This window comes from Dermacentor silvarum, chromosome 9 (assembly GCF_013339745.2).
Source record: "Dermacentor silvarum isolate Dsil-2018 chromosome 9, BIME_Dsil_1.4, whole genome shotgun sequence".
NCBI classification, from domain to species: Eukaryota; Metazoa; Arthropoda; class Arachnida; order Ixodida; family Ixodidae; genus Dermacentor; species Dermacentor silvarum.
Genome location: NC_051162.1, coordinates 80770676 through 80788026, shown reverse-complemented (window position 1 = coordinate 80788026; position 17351 = coordinate 80770676). Strand labels below are relative to the sequence as shown.

General features: G+C 44.1%; 1 long non-coding RNA gene across 1 annotated transcript in view; it reads right to left on the bottom strand.

The window, feature by feature from the left end:
* The window catches only part of LOC125940081 (uncharacterized), a 37020-nt gene extending 19898 nt beyond the window's left edge, over nucleotides 1-17122 (bottom strand). The window contains exon 1 of the long non-coding RNA XR_007463323.1: nucleotides 16556-17122. This is a non-coding gene — a long non-coding RNA (uncharacterized LOC125940081). The remainder of the gene's footprint in view (nucleotides 1-16555) is intronic.
* Nucleotides 17123-17351: the final 229 nt, after the last annotated feature.

Here is a 17351-nt window from a genome sequence, read left to right as displayed (position 1 = left end):
AACCCCCGGAGGAGGTATACCATTAGGGGTGGGTTTACATAAGTTCAACATTATGGACGCGTCATTAGCAATTTGCAAAGTTTGCTTCTAATTAAGCAAAATTGGTGCATAATTCCGTGGAACGGAGACTTGGTCTTGTTTTATAACATCCACGTGACACCAGCAGGATTTCATTACTCCATGAAGTTTTCAACACAAACATGAAGTTTCTCTCGTCTGTTTAGGAGAGAACCCGCAAGTTAAATTTGTAAAATGACTTGATCACTATTTTGACCCTTTCTTGCTTAGTACATGCGATCATAAAGGTTAAGGAGGTCGTTAGCGTAAAGAACGTTGGGGTATGTTGAGCATCAAGGTTGTCCGCTTGTGCTACTTTGTGTCAGTTAATGTATTTCGCGTAGTAGGTGGTCCTGGTATACCGGTTAAAATGTGTGGTGCATAAAGGGGTAACAATGAACTATTCGATCTAGCCCAATTCGTCGCTGTGTCATATTCAGGCTGAAGTCCTGGAGGAAATCTCGAGCGTAGATTCAGCATGTATAGCAAATTGCCGTGCATCACACCATGCCTTCGAAAACTTTCTCTCGGTAAGCCACATCGCCTTCCTTAATAAATATTTGACCACATGCAATTTCTTCCAGTTGTTTCATCGCAATGTGCTTGTTTTTAAATATTTCGGCGCGAACAATATCAGAATGTCCGTACACTTTATTGCGATTTGCCTTGAAACAATGTTGCGACGCTCCGTATTGCCACTGCCAAAACGCGTCACGTATACGGCGTATAGTGTATCTGGCCTCCTGTCTCGCACTTCACTAAGAACATGTTGCACCATTTAGTGACGCTGCCGGGAAGTCTGCACAGAGCGTACGTCAGAATATACACTCAGTCTGAATATATATGAGGCGGGTATGATTTCGCCACGTACCGGAAAAGTGTAACGTTTTTTTTTGTCGTTGGAGAGGCGGTATATACCCATTAGAACAAGAATTGATGCAGAACCCATGTCACGAATGCGTTATCATGAATTTGGAGGTACACTTTGGACAATTTCGAATTTTATGTATCCAAAATTTTCCCAGGATCATCAACTTCTCCCAGGGATCATTTACTTATGTAGCATTTACAGAAATAAAATGGGTAAAATCGTCATCACCTTGCTCTAAATGACCCATAAATGCAACATCTTATGTATAATATATTCCAAAGATTTTAAAAAAATATTCCTATCTGCTCGAATATGGATTCTACCTACACGCGTGAACGGCATTCTGCAGTCGATTATCTAAGTCGGGAAGTACTATCCTAATTAACAAAGTCTCATTGAGAAAGTTGTAGAGCAACATGAAAAACTCCCGATACAGCTTTCAGTTGCTCAATACGTGCTACATAAATGTGTTTTTCTGAGTGTGAAAGATGCCAGCGAATACACGCAGAATTGCCGCGCGACTGGCCGCTCGAGCCACTTTGCGTGTATTCGCGGTATTCTTTCACGCTCGGAAAAACACTTTTATGTGGCCCATATTGAACAACAGAAAGCTGTATCAGGAGTTTTTCATGTTGCTCTCCAACTTTCTCATTGACAATTTGTTAATTAGAACAGCACTTCTCGAGTTATCTAATTAATTAGATAACACGCTCGGAAAAACACTTTTATGTGGCCCATATTGAACAACAGAAAGCTGTATCAGGAGTTTTTCATGTTGCTCTCCAACTTTCTCATTGGCAATTTGTTAATTAGAACAGTACTTCTCGAGTTATCTAAATAATTACAATTACTTAATTAAATCTCAGTAACGAAAAAATTACTGGTGGCTACTCCACTGTACTGGAAACAATCCGCACTAGGTTTGCTCTGCGTAACTCCGCTCCTGTTTTTTTTTTAAATCGTGCTCCGTGATAGCTGGGACACCCTGTATATTCAGACTTAGAACGTGTTGCACAATTTAGTGACGCTGCTGTGAAGTCGGCGCAAAGCGTATGTCAGAATATATACTAAGTGAAGTGCGAGACAGGAGCCCAGGTACACCATACGCCAGATACATGACGCGTTTTAGTAGTGGCAATACAGAGGGTCGCAACATTGTTTCAAGGCAAATCGCAATAACGTGGACAGTCATCCTGATATTGTTCTTGCAGAAATCCTTGAAAACAAGCACATTGCGATAAAAGAACGGGAAGAAATTGCATGTGCTCAAATATCTAATAAGGAGGGCGATGTGGCTTATCGAGAGGAAGTTTTCGAAGGTATGGTGTGATGCACGGCAATCGCTATACGCGCTGAATCCACGTTCGAGATTTCTTCGAGGACTGCAGCCTGAATATGACACAGCAACGAATTGGGCTAGATGGACTAGTTCATTGTTATCCCTTCATGCACCACACATTTTAACCGGGACGCCAGGAACACCTACTACACGGAATGCACCAACTGGCACAAAGTAGGGCAATCAGACAACCTTGATGCTCAACATACCGCAACGTTCTTTACGTTTACGATCTCCTTAACCTTTATGATCTCATGTACTAAGCAAGGAATGGTCAAAATAGTGATCAAGTCATTTTACAAATTTAACTTGCGGGTTCTCTGCTAAACAGATGAGAGAAACTTCATGTCTGTATTGAAAACGTTATGGAGTAATGAAATCCTGCTGGTGTCACGTGGAGATTATAAAACAAGACCAAGTCTGCGTTCCACGGCATTATGCACCTATTTTGCTCACTTAGAAGCAAACTTTGCATATTGCTAATAACACGTCCATAATGCTGAACTTATGTAAAACTCAACCCTTTGGCATACCCCCTCCGCGGGTCTTTATAGACAATAAACTGAACTGAACTCATAGTTAACCATATGGTGTCTATGGCGCAGTATTGTCGACAAGGTTGCTGAGCAAAAAAAGAAAACTCAGACACATAGAAACACATCACTGCGAGACGCGCACACCGAGTTTCCCGTTTCAGATCGCAGCTTGATCATTCTTTGTTCAGCATTGTGTTTCTCACTTTCAGTGTTGTTGCGAAGTTCCGGTGAAGAGGTTTCACAGCTGGTGCAGAACAGTTTAAATAGATGTTCTGTTTTTGACATGTCTGCGCGTTTGATATATCTATTTTAATGTTCACGCTGGGTACAAGCACATCTGGTGAGTTAGAGCATGCTCTAAAGAAAAGTTCCTTCAAAGTGATAGTGAAAACACGAAGGCAATACCTTCTATTTCAACTGAAACACAAAAGTGAAAACAGTTCGCTAGAAACACGTTGCGAAATGAAAAGAATGCATCCCCTGTTTTCGTAAGTGGTCGTGAGTGGTTATATCTCGGCGAAGGAAAATAATTTGTTTTTCGATGGCAGTGTGGACGTTTCTCAAGTCGCTATTTCGCCGAATAATTCACTCGCCAAATATTTCAAAAGACTTCTTTCTACATGGATATACGATACAGAGGGGGGAATCTTGAAAGCAATTCATTAACTGTGTATTTTTAGGATGATAACATATAGGGAGATATGCCTATGATCACTACGCTTTCTAGCCTACATTATCAGTTATCATTGCATATATTTTCGGAACTTTATAATGCCAAAATAACATCAAAAAGAACATAAGCAATGAAAACAGTGTCTGCAGGTAAAACTGATGGCATGTATAAATTTGTACATACGCCATAGATTATTAGCATGTTACCCACAGAATATTCAACTACATGCTGCAGGGAAAATACAATCACGTATTACAAAGAATAGAAATCGCTTGCTCTCTTGTTTGCAGTGTTGTCAGCACCTACGCCGCCAACAACCAACCAACCGATATTGGCGTGTCTTGTGATAGCAAGATCACTCAATGTTGAATAACGAAATATATGGTTGTGGTTTAAAAATGCAAACAAAACGTTATCCTTGCACTTCCGGTCTACACACGACAGTGGCGCTTAGCTACGTTTGTTGCATATGTCATCAAATTTTGCACTTGCGTGCTGCGCAACGCCAATTACTTTGAAGCTAAGGACACCTACATTTCTCACAATGTTCACTACTACAGTGCTTGTTGAAACATCATTTCTGCCCGTGCCTCCATTCTGGATTTGCGATATTTCATAGTTTATTGTCAACACATGTATCAATATTTGGATATTTTTGGTAACAAAGCGCCTAGTTCGTCAAGGATGCTCGGGAGCGGCGACATTGCGAATGGTAAAAGTGCAAAAAATATTACAGCAATTTTAAAACATGAACTAGCCTACCCACGCAGGTCGACGTTAGTGTATACGTTCGTGCCCCCGGGTTACACCTACTGCCCATCTCTCTGACTCACGCTGACACAATGACATGGCACTATCTACGATTACGCTGATATTCCACATGTAGTGATAAATTTATCATAAAAATGTTATTTGTTCATTGGCTCCCTACAATCTCGGCTCAACCATTTACTGTAACAATATTTTAGGTGATGGCTAGAGTTAGTATGGTATATCAAATTGTATGTGTCTTCAATCAAAGAACGCCGGTGAGCTGCGAAATATTCAGAATGCGCCAGAATATGACTTACCCCTATTAGAGAGAATGTACTGGCCCCAGTTTGACATTTTCGCCATGAGTGGTATGTTCGTTTTTTTTTTTCGTCTCCCTACGCACTCCTATGTCCCTACGGTAACGCGGTGACTTGATCGAGCGCGCGCTAGAGGGGTGGGCGCAGGTGAGCGGTCAACTCCTCCTCTAGCCTGTCTGTGTCTGGGCTTGGCTAGAGCGTATATGCGGTTACATGCTGTACCTTGGAGGTAATCTGCAGCGGATGCAAAGACTACGGGAAAACTTGGATGCATGGTAGCTTTGTGCACGCTGTCCCTGCGCGCCCATTGTTGGAGTTCGCACGATGTCAACTTTCCGAGACGCAATGTAGACTGTAAAAAATTTCCATAATTTTGCAGCAAGAACCTACGCAAAATTTACGTGGACCATTCTGTTTTATGAAAAACGGCGGAATTCTACGTAAAAAAAACGGACGTGAGCTCTGTTTTTTAAATTCAGAGAGCCGTCCGTAGAGAGAGAGAGCAAGCGAGAGAGGAAAGGCAGGGAGGTTAACCAGAAGTCAGTTTCCGGTTTGCTACCCTACACTGGGGTGGGGGATAAAGGGGTTGGAGACAGTGCAAAGAGAGAGAGAGAGAGAGAGCAAAAAAAAACAGAAAAAAAAGTTGCAGTGGCTTAGCACGGCTATGCCAGGATATACGTAGCGTTAGCAAAGGTTCAGCTGATTATTCTTAGCTTTCCTGGTTGTCTCCTACGCTCAACCGCTAATTGCCAGGCAACTACTTCGGGATCCGATGAGTCAAGCTTCTCCGTTCTTCTGCGCTGTTGAGCAGCATTTGCGCTCTCCTTCTCCGTGGCTATACCACACTGGCAAACGCCAGTCAGAAGCGCAGCGGCTCCGGCTCCAGCGCAGTGTCAGACGGCGACTCCACAGCGAGCGCGCGCCGGCGCCAGTGCGTCTACCACGGCTACGACGTCACTCCTCTGGAATGCGCAGACCGGCGGCGGTGAGTCGCGCGCGGCGGCGGCGGAGTGCGCGAGAGGTGCCGGCTCCGGTGGCTCCGGTGCGCAAGCCGTGTGACATTACTGATCCTTGCGCATGCACAGCACAGCTCTTGATGTGCCGCGCGAAACGGGCTTGGCTAGGCCAGTGTAGCTAACGCTACAAAAACACAGGCATTGGTAACAAAGGTGGCGTTCCAGTCACAGACGGAGCCGTCCGTAATTTCTTGTGAAGGGCAATTCTGTTTTATGAAAAACGGCGGGATTCTACGTAAAAAAGACGGACGTGAGCTCCGTTTTTTTAAATTCAGAGAGCCGTCCGTAGAGAGAGAGAGCAAGCGAGAGAGGAAAGGCAGGAAGGTTAACCAGAAGTCAGTTTCCGGTTTGCTACCCTACACTGGGGTGGGGGATAAAGGGGTTGGAGACAGTACACGCTGGGTTGCATTTCTCCGGCACAAACGACCGTACTAGCGGCTGCAACATTACTAGACTACCTAGTCTAGTAACGTTGGAGCGGCTGCTAATGGCAGACGGTGGAGGTGGTATTCCTGCCGCATTTGTGATTTCACTCTAAATAGAAAGGAATAGGCGCTTTATTGTTACACAAGTAAGTGATTTAAGTGTCCTTTTTTCGTTGTTGGTGCACGTCGCGCGTGCGAAATGCTCCGCGATGGCGGATGATCGGCTCAATTGTTTTGTGTGAGCACGCTCTTTCACGAGATTCCTTGGTAATGAGGATAGACAAAGCGACATTGCGAGTTGCATTTGTTGTGTTGAATGCATACTCATTACAACTGAGACGCGTAGGCAATATTAGCGGCGTTGACGCCTCTAGCAGCTCCGTTGTCGTCTGTATGTAGCCGCTGGTTTACTGACGTTAGCATTCCAGTTAGTACTGTGTCGTGCAGTGTGCTCGGCGTTCCAAAATATAGTGAGGGCGTTGTACCCCTTTGTAATCTCTCCGGACGCGGTGGAACGCTATGTTACGAATATTCGGTGACGCATTGCATCACAGTGAAATTTTTACCCATTATTATAAGCTTCGGACCCAGTGCCCTGGCTAGGCGTGCATAATCGCAGTGTTCACACCCGGGATTGGAAGATTGCTCATGTATGAAGACCTCGAAGAGCATGTTCAAAGTGCATGCCACTTCATTACAATGAAATGACGGTGGAGCGTCGTGCACGATCGCAATTGAAAGTTGTCTGCGTGATACCCGTTAAGGGTCGTTGCAAAAGAAACGGATTATTTTTCTACCTGGCAATCTGTATTCGTCTTTTTTTACAGCTACCAGACTGACGATTAACGTTCTGACGCAGTACGTGAGCATATCCCGCATACTGGGAGGGAGAATTGCCGCTTAAATTCTGCCCATACGCGGCCGTAATTGAAAAATAAATGCACGCAAACAGTAATTTTTAATGTAACCTTGACATAGAATAGCGGTGGCCAAACGTGCATTATGGACATTCTAAAGTGATATATATTACTAACAAGTACAAAACCAACCAAAATATATGTCAACACAGATGTTGACGGGAGGTTCACACTTACTGTCTCGAGTTGCATAGAATAATTTTCAGCTTACACGCATCACTGCAATAATTATTCTAAAGTTCGTGCATGTGTTGTAAGTTATCCAGGGCAAAATATTTTGTGAGCTCATTTTTCGAATAGAAGGTGCTTCATAAAGTTTTGCAAATAATTAAACGAGGCCATTAGCACTTTATAAAATACTGTAAGCTATCTCACAGCAATAACAGTAACTCAGTGACGAGCTTATATGCAATATTGTAATTGTATACAAAAATGTTTGCGCTTCGCTTTGGATGACCGGTCAGCAAGTAACTGATATCAATATTTCATTTGCAACTGTTGCACCAGTGAAGGATGTCTGCGTGCCGCGTTGCATTCAGTTTCTCAGCCATGGGGGCCTGCTTGCAACACCAGTGGCAAAGCAGTCTTGCGTTGTGCTATTTGTTCTGGTAAGCTGTGCCATTCTACCGTATATCAGTCTTGCATGTGCAGTCCTAATGGACATTGACTGCAAATGTTGGTGGAATGACAATGTCTATACAAGTATAATAATTGTTGCAGATGCATCGAAAAGATGAGTGAGTACGAACTTTATTGAGGTCCTGAGGAGAAAGAATGAAAGCGGGGCCGGAGGCCCCGCCAATCGATCCGGTGGCTCCCCCCAGGTCGGGGCCGGTAGACAGAGTCCTTCGGCGACGGCCCGGGCCCTCTGGACAGCCTTCAGCTGAGCGATGAGCTCTGTACTTCTGAGCGCTGAGTCTCAGGAGGACTGGTCAGGAAAGTCCGTGCCCGTGTTGGCAGGGCACAGCCAGAGCATGTGTTCGAAGTTGTTGTATTCGTGGCCGCAGTGTGGGCATGCAGTAGGAAAGTCAGGATTGATCCTGCTTAGTGTTGTTGGTGTGATGTATGTCCTAGTCTGCAACTGTCTGTAAGTGACGGCCTGTGCTTTTTTGAGGTTTTGGTGAGGAGGAGGAAAAATTCTTCGTGCTAACCTATGATTTGAAGTGATTTCGTGGTATGATACAAGCGGGTCTTTGTTGTCTAAATCCCTCCAGGCTGGGTTGAAGCGAGGGGGCGGACCACAGACGCGGAATGTGAGTTATCGCACTAGTTGGTGTGCCCGCTCGTTCGGATTACAGTCAGGAGGTCCGGAAATGTTGCCCATGTGGACCGGGAACCATGTGATGCGTGGGGACGTGAGGTTATCCCCTCCCGTTTCTTGGAAGATTTTGTTGACCACCGTAGCTGCTTTCCTAGGGACGAGGGCCACCGAGAAGCTCCTGATGGCTGTTTTGAGTCCGAGTAAATGACGGAGGCTTCTTTGCAACTTCGAAGGGCCACCGCGATGGCCATTTCTTCTGCTTCGTAAGTGAAGTTGGTAACCAGCATGGCTGCGTTGACGAATGATCCATGGGCGTCCACCACAAAGACCGCGTATGCGCCTCGATTCCAATATCTGGCCGCGTCAACGAAGAGGACTTGCGTTTCGTTACGATTAATGTTGCCAAGGATTGCCTTCGCTCTCGCTTTTCTCCGCCCTTCGTTGTGGGTCGGGTGTATGTTTCTTGGGATTGCATCAACGGTTATTGACCTCTTGGCATTTGTGCATAGTTGCGACTTCTCTGGTGGCATGAAGAGGGGCTGTATGTCTGCTTCTAGTAAAATCACGATGCCCGCCTTTGTGAGTGAGAGCCGACTAATTTGGGCGTTTCGCTGTGCTTCAAAGAGTTCTTTTGCCGTGTTGTGTAGCCCCAATTGGAGGAGTCCTTCCGTGCTAGTGTTTCTAGGGAGGCTTAGGACCTTTTTCAATCCTGTTCTGATTAGTGTGTCGATTTTGTTCAGCTCCTTCTGCTTCCAGTTGAGGAAGGGAGCGGCGTAAGTTACGTGGCTGATGAGGAAAGCGTGAAATGCTTTCATAAGGTTGTCCTCTTTCAGTCCGTCCCTTTTGCTAGCGACCCGTGATATGACCCTGGTGAAGTTGTGGGTGCTCTTTGTGAGGCGTTTTAGTGCCTCCGCGTCCAAAATATAAATCCAAAAGATAAATGATGTTTTGTTTTTCCTGTGGCAACCAATTGGTTGAGGATGAAGGCGTCGACTTGAAAGTGGTATTGTTTCATAGTTGTCTAGATTGCACATTAGTGTTGTCCAAAAAACATTATAGCGCCGGAATTCGGGATTTGAGGCAACAGATAAAACATGCACCAATAAAATAATTGTTTGTCTAGTTTGCCTCTATGAGTATGCAAAAAACACTTGCGTACTAACCTCTAATACTCTCCTGCATGGGCTCCATGGTAACTAAGTGTAACCACAGTTAAGCTCACTGTTAGCCACTGTTCAGCCTATTATAATAGGTGAAGATGCCCCGACGGATTTGTGTGTGACGTTGGAAGGTATCATAACAAGGTAAAATATAGCCTGAGCACGCAGCTGTGTCACGTGGACAGGTTACCAAAATATATGAACACTTTGAAGGGAATGAACAGCACTACTGCCTGAACGAAGTGAAGGCAACGGGCACAGCAACATATTCCCTTTATCCTGTATGTGGCGAAATTCAGCTCCTTCCTAAACATGCACCAACCAACCCAGTTCAGAACGCTCTCGCAGTTCATCTGAATACCTCAATTTGTCTACATGGGTAAGTGATTATACACTAGCATATCTGGGGGCTATTCTGCGAGTTTTGTATGTTTTGAACATTTGCCATGAGGATTCTTTATTGCTCAAATCTTGATGTACAACTGCACAAAGCAGCCTCAATAGCTACGTTGCTTCCCCATCTTTTGTCGAGGGTCTGTGCGTGTTTCCTAAGATAGTCCTTGAGTAATCGTGCTGCTTGTCCTACATAATTGCTGCTGCAGGGCAGTAGGATGTTGTAAACCACACCAACTGCACTTCCTATCATATCCAGCACATACTTCTTGATGCAAACTTCCCGTCTTGGCCTGGTCCGGTTGACATTTTTGTACCAGCCCAGTTTGTTTGGCCCTGAAAAGAAAAAGGTAGGTCCAACTTCCCCCGGTAATTTGCTTGAATTGACAGCATCCTTTGTGTACATATTGTATAGCAGTGGTAGGCCTTGGCATCCTTGAAGTACTCCGACTGGAGACTTCACCTATGTTCAGCTCCGTTAAATGCTTCTTGGCAACGCATGCCAAAAGGCAGTGCGAACACACTGTTAAAAGCAACCGTACTTGGGTCTGAAAGCTCCCATCCACTTCGTGGTGGTGCTGGGAGTGCTCTCTTGTGTTTCTCTAGCAACAACACACTTCAGTGTTCAAGTGCGCTAATAGGAAAGACCAAGACACTGTTGAGTGTGGGGCATAGACCCAGCACGATACTCACCACAGAAAACCTTCAAGCCAGATATTGGAGCTTGCCTTCCAGTAGTTTTACTTCCATGAGCACACCTGGCACTGTAGAGGAGACATTAAAAAATGGCCTTGAGTAGCCTTGCTTTAGCAACTTCTCACAGACAAGAACACTGTCAGGTAACCGCAAAACTCTAGCTATTGTGGTCACCAGTGTAGTAAAGTTATTTTGCTTCATTGGCAACTTTCTCCTCTATATTAGGTGAAGTAAGGCTACTAAATCGGTAGAGTGATTTTTTCTGCCTTCTTTGCAGTGCTTGATGAGTTCACGTAAGGGGAAAAACTACCACTTGATAGTGATCTTCCATTTTTGGACCGCAGGGTTTTCTTTGGTTAGTGTTATGTGTGCTGGAGCTATGCCCAATGTTTGAAGGAGGGTATTCTGCCTTCCGCGTCAGCGCACTCTTTGGCTGTGAAGATCATCACAGGAACACCAAAAAGCGTCCTCAAGAAATCGAGGCATCACCAAGTGGAGGACAGCTTCTGAATCCATGTCTAAGATTTGCTTGAAGTGGGTGGCTACTATTATATCAAATTCACAAGGTCAGTCACAGTCTCAAATAGACTGTCGGGAAAGCGGAAACTTTCTATTATTGTTCACGTCGAGCAATCACGGTACATTGTGCGAAAAAGTGACTCAGACCTAGCGTTGACGCGAAGTGTAGCAAGAGGCAGAACAGCAGTTCATCAACTGTGCGGTTGTTTACGTTGTCCCGCTCTCCTGCAGCTGCAACTACGCAGGACACACAAGCCTAGTATATATATGTTTGTCTGTAAGCAAAATTGTTTGCCTGCGTTCGTGTTGTCTACCCTTCTCCCGTCTTTTCGTGCTGTCCCCAAGTAATTGCATAGGTACACTCTTGCATAACTTGCAATTATGAGATGCATGCTTGGGAATATAATAAGAAACTGTGCCATATGGATGACATAATTCATTACACGTGTTGGTGTTAAAGAAAGTAAGTGGCTGTGCAGTCTGGGTAGGGCTTCAAATCTGCTTCTTATAGCCCCATTGTTAAGTTACTTCCAAAACTTGAGATACAGCGATTCAAGCTACGTCTGTGAAAACAGTGCATCATGTTACAAGGAAATGTAAGACCACTCATTGGAAATAGCTCGGTATTGTGAGAGGTTGTAGAAACTTGCTTTCGACTTGCTTTCTACATCATTTTATCAAGATGCTTTTTAACTCCCGCATCTGTCGCGTTGTCTCATCACTAAACTGTAAACAAATTTGAGTATTACGCCTTGACTTTCCGTAAAGATTACATGAATATGATTAATCCTTTCAGACGCTATGTACACAATTGTAAACACCAAGATCGTGCATCAACAATAATAGCATTGATTAAAGTAAGGATATATAAAATGTGTCCCGTACATCTTGAAACCCTTCTGATTGAAATTGTGCTGCAAGTTTGAATGACACAGGCAAATTGTTTTTGTAAAGCAAGTATGAAGGTAGATGGCTGGGTACTTTGCTTGGTGTATGTTCTTCACCATATAGTATGTATGTCGCTTCTTTCATTCTTTTTTCACAGTGTGTTGCACCAGTCATAATTTTAGAGTGGCTGGATAGGTGCTATTCAAGCCTGGTAGACATGAAATAGCTGATGTTTGCAAGTCTGATGTACTTGCACTGAGTTTTTGCATGGCGTGCACATTCTGTAAACTTGACAAACTCACTAAAGAACTGGAAATCCAAAATCAAAAAAAGATGGCTGACTAATGGAATAGCACACGAGGAATAAGGATTATAAACAGGGATAAGGTGCCTCAGAAAGGCTGGCCAACGTTTCGATAGGAGGACCTATCTTCGTCAAAGGCGGCCTCGTCATCCTCGGCGGGTTAGTTTTAAAGGGTTAGTGGAGTGACGTCACGTCGATGTCCGCTGTGGCTGTCTGTAAAGGGAGAGACTGAAAAGAAAATGAGCGCCGGCGCTTGACTGGCTAGGCGCGGTTTCTAAGACGAGGGGACAAGAGCGGGAGAGCGGGAGAGCGAGAAAGTGGCAAAAAAAAATTATATTAAAAAAAAAACGTCAGAGGGGGTTGGGGGAGCGAGAGGCGAGTGAGCATTCGGAGGAGTCGTGGTCGGCGTGCGTTTGGGGTCCCTGAAGAGCCGGTCAGTGTGCAGGTCACAATACGAGTTGAAAGCATGACTTGAGTAGCGTAGCATCAAGGCATCGGGTAATTTTGTGGTTGACAGGGAGCAGCTTGGTCCGTCAAGGGACGTTAGCCTCACTAGTTCGCCCTAGGCGTCGTCGCGGCGGTGTACAGAATTGGCGAGACCTTGTGTGGTCAAGGCGCCGAAAAAGGTATCCTGGCGTCTGGGATTTTGGACTGTCTCGGTGTGGATCTCGTGTGGAGAAAAAAAACAAAAAAAAAACGAAAAAAAAGAAAACGCGCGTTTGAGAAAAAAAAAACCGGCGCAGGAGGGTGACAGTGTAGAACAAACATTTTTAAACCTGGGGGGGAAACAGGTGTACCTGGAAAAGCGCTCGTATGGTTGATCAATGCGTATATGCATTGGAGGACGATAATCAATTGAGTGGTAGGGGAGATGCAGGGAAGAACTGGAAATGGAAGAATAGGTGAGGTTGAGGGAAAAAAAAAAACCCGGCACAGGTGAGTGACAGCAGAAGAAATATAATTTGAAACATGAACACTGAGGGGACAGGTGTACCTGGAAAAGCGTTCCTATGGTTTATCAATGAGTAAAAGCATGGAGGAGGATAATAAATTGAGTGGTAGGGGAGATGCATCTCCCCTACCACTCATAAAACAATAAATAACAATTTAGTCATCTTAACGAATCAGCTTGACCTGATCAGTATTAAGACATTATGTAGAACAGGAAGAGAAGACAAAGCATCAATGCTATTTCACACACATTATTTGCCCTGCCGGACAAAGGCCTTTCCCAGCAATCTACGATTATGTCTGGTTTGCGTCAACTGACTCCATCCTATGCTTGAAAATTTCCTGATTTCATCATGGTGCCTAGTTCTTCACCGTCCTTAACTGCACTTTTCTTCAAGTATCATGCCTATCAATTTTTGTCATTCTCGAAGTTCATTATTATCGTGCCAGGTTCCAGCATCTTAGGTTAGTGTAAGCACAGCGCAATGATGGTACTTTTCCAGAATAATAAGCCGTTGTTCGTGACTCAGAAGTGCGTGACATAAGTGTTCCAACCAATTATATTCTCTAAATTTTCTTCTACCGATCCACGACACCTGTGACTACTTGCCTTAGGTAACACACTATGTTGCCCTCTTGCCCTAGAAAACATAACTAGTGCCTTCTTGCAGGTCTTTAAACTGGCAACATTTTCACCACTGACAGTAGAGCATGTTCAGATAAGTTCAACTAGACATGCCTGGTTCCTACTTTTAATTTCGGTGAACAAATTTCATTGGGTGCCCGAGCCTGACGATAATGAAATCAATGGTATCTTCTATTTTATTATAGCGCAAGCTGAATGACAGGGACAACAGAAAGGCAAATTCGACGCACACCCAGCCTTAGCGTACAACAACAGATTCGTTTCCAATTCTCGTCAATATATGCACCCTTAAAACGTCATACAACAGGTGTAAAAGCTCGGTAAACATGAACTAACAGGAACCACAGGCATGCAGTTTTTAGCCACATAGATTGAAAGACATGTAGACGTTTAACGCGAACAAAGATCGCATCATCTTCCACCTGCTTCTACTAATGATAAGTTTTTTAAAATGTAGGTTTGCACTTTAATCTTTGGCAATGAAGGGCAACAAAACCGCTCTGCAGCCAGGGTATTTACTTTGTTATTGTGTTCTCGTAGCCTGTCATTTATACATCTACCAGTTTGACCAATGTAGGACCGTCCACACTCAAAGGAATGTCGTATACAACACACGTGATGCAATCAATGAACTTGTTTTTATGTTCTTTTTCCCATGCAGTATCCGCAATTCTTTCTAGCCTTGTCTTCCTACACAGGCTCCCCAATATACTAGGAGCCGAAAAAATAATGTTGATGTCACACCTTCCAGCAATCTTTATTCTGTGGGAGAAACTATGTATGTAGGGGATGACGGCAACCTTTTTTTATGTCGGTGTTTGTACCATCCACTTTCTTGGAACATTTTACCACTTGGCTAGGGTAACCAGCGCCGCTTAAACGTGAGACCTGCCGTCCGAAGCTATTGTGCATTTGGTGCTGGCATGGCTTCTTCAGCACTTTACTGCAACACACCTTCATAATTCCCCTCTTCGCAAGTTTTTTATGCGCGCAACGAAATGGTAAAGGTGGCTTACTTACCATAGGTTCTTAACACCAACAGGTTTTGTTATCGGTGGGCACAAAATTAATGTCAAGGAATCTCATCTTCCCGTCACATGGCTATCCTGCACCTAATGCACGATCGCTTCGAACGGCAAGTCTCACATTTTAGCGGCTTTGGTTACTCGAGCCACGTGCTCGTGTCAGTCACAGCAGGACTGCTTAAAAAGGCACAGCAAAAAGCTTCCGAGCAGGTATATGGAACAAGTACCGACATAAAGAAAAAGATTGCTGTCACCCCTACATACATAGTTTCTCCTACAGATTACAGAAGATTGCTGGAAGAAGTGACATCAGTGTTGTTTTTTCGATGCCTAATAAATTCATGAGGCTGTGTAGGAAGTCAGGGCCACAAAGAATTTCGGCTACTGCATACGAAAAGGAACATAAAAACAAATTCATTGATTGCATCATGTGTGTTGTATACGAGATTCCTTTGACTGTGGACGGTCCTACATCGGTCAAACTGGTAGATGTATAAATGACAGGCTATGAGAACACAATAACAAATTAAATACCCTGGCTGCTGACGGTTTTCTTTCCCTTCATTGCCAAAGATGCAAGTGCAAACCTAGATTTTAAAAAGCAGTTATCATGAATAGAAGCAGGTGCGAGATAATGCGTTCAAACAATAGACACTAGTAACATATCAATTTTTGGTGACGCATGCATCAGTAAGCCTTCAATTTCATTATCCTCGAAAGAAAGAGCTTGATTATCTTCGTTCGCATTGAACGTGTACATGTCTCAATCTGTGTGGCTTTTTAGCCACACACATTGAGACATGTACACGTGTGTACACATGCATGTGGTTCCGGGTTTTCTTTAGTTCATGTTTACCGAGCCTTTACACGTGTTGTATGACGCTTTCAAGGTAAATATAGTGACGAGAACGGGAAAGAAATCTGTTGTTAGTAGTTAACACTGTGTGCATGTCAAATATGCCTTTCTGTTGTACCTGTTGTTCAGCATTGCGCTGCAACAAAATAAAAAATGCCATACAAACAAGTCCCTGAAGCGTCATCGTTAGCTTCGCAAGAAAAACAATTGTCCTTGAAAGTAAAATATAGACGCACCTGTTCAATTGGAAGCAGCTTTTTCTTGATTTTTCCGAATACACATTTTGGTTACTCACAAAGAAAAAGTATTGTGGCTATGGCTCTAAGAATATTTTGGCACAGACTGCAGGCAAATAGCATGAATTCCAACTAATTACCATGGAGTATCCCTGCTACGATATGAAGAAGTAAAACTTTGAATACACAAAGTTTCACATATTTTAGGTTCAGTGTGTTTTTCTCTGCATCTATTAACAGCATGGAATTTGGCCATCCTGTTGCCATTGAAGTCGCAGGCATTTGGGGCAAATAGCTCTGCTTTCCTTAACTCTCAAAATCTACGAGAAGCACTCATTTTTGGGCATTGCTTTAGTTTGAGCTTTACTTTAAAATTTCTTTGGGAGAGGTGGGATTCTTAAAAAATTCCCAAATAAGCACGTCCCGCAAGTAACGCTGTCTGGAACGACATGCTGCATTATTTGTTTGGTTGTGGGGTTGTAAGTCAAGGAATGGACAGAATAAACGGTACTGCCTGTAGCTGCCACATATGGGGTCAATGTGTACTACTTTTTGCAAGTTCCTTAACGTCCCGAAAGTGCTACAGGTTGCTTCGAAAAGCACACACTGACAAAACGGCAAATTTTTGGCTGAACACAGCGTATAATTATAACTTTTTAAGTCATACGCTTACACAAGTCGACGACGTCTTCAAGTATAACTGGTGAAGTTCTCACCAGGTTGTTGAGCGCGTCACAAAGTCGGTGTTCTGCGCGGCGCTGGCGTAGCGCGGGGCAGCCGAAGATTTCCGAAAAAGTGGTCTTGAGGGAGGCCCAGTTATGAATCTCCGCATCGTCATTTCAGTACCAGAGAATGGCGATGCTGGTCAACTAAAATAAGACATTGGTCAGCCTAATCATATCGTCCCATTTGTTGACTGCGCTCACCATCTGATAAGTTGCCAAGCAGTCCTCGACGTCTTGGTCATCAGTCCCTCTGAATACCGGTGGGTGACGCTGAGGCAGCACGCCGGGACAGAAGGTGGGCTGAGTCTGAGAGGGGTCTTGGGTGCTGGTTTCTTCCGGCATCGCTGGGGGCGCTGGAAGCAGTTCCAGGTTGGGAGACTACCCAGCACCTTCGCCAAAGTGTAAGGAGGTTTATTTAAAAGCAGGGCTACGTAACAACAGCCTTGGCCCTAGAGTGTAGGTCACTGTCTCGTGCTCTCCGGGTTGTGGGACTTCGTTGTCCTCTCGTAATACTTCCGGACTCACTACCCCACTCTAATCAAAATATTCTCTCGCAATGTACTTATTTATTTATTTATTTATGAGTACCTTACAGCGCCCTCGTGGGACATTGTGTAAGGGGGGCAATACAGCATGTACATAAGAGAAATACACATAGGTGAAATATTGATTATTACAAATGTAAGTGAACACACGAACAGAGAAACGCAAAATATACTAAAACAGCAAAGTGTAGTGTCTGAAGGCGTTACACAAAAGATAATATAAAGCAACTATTTAAACACCA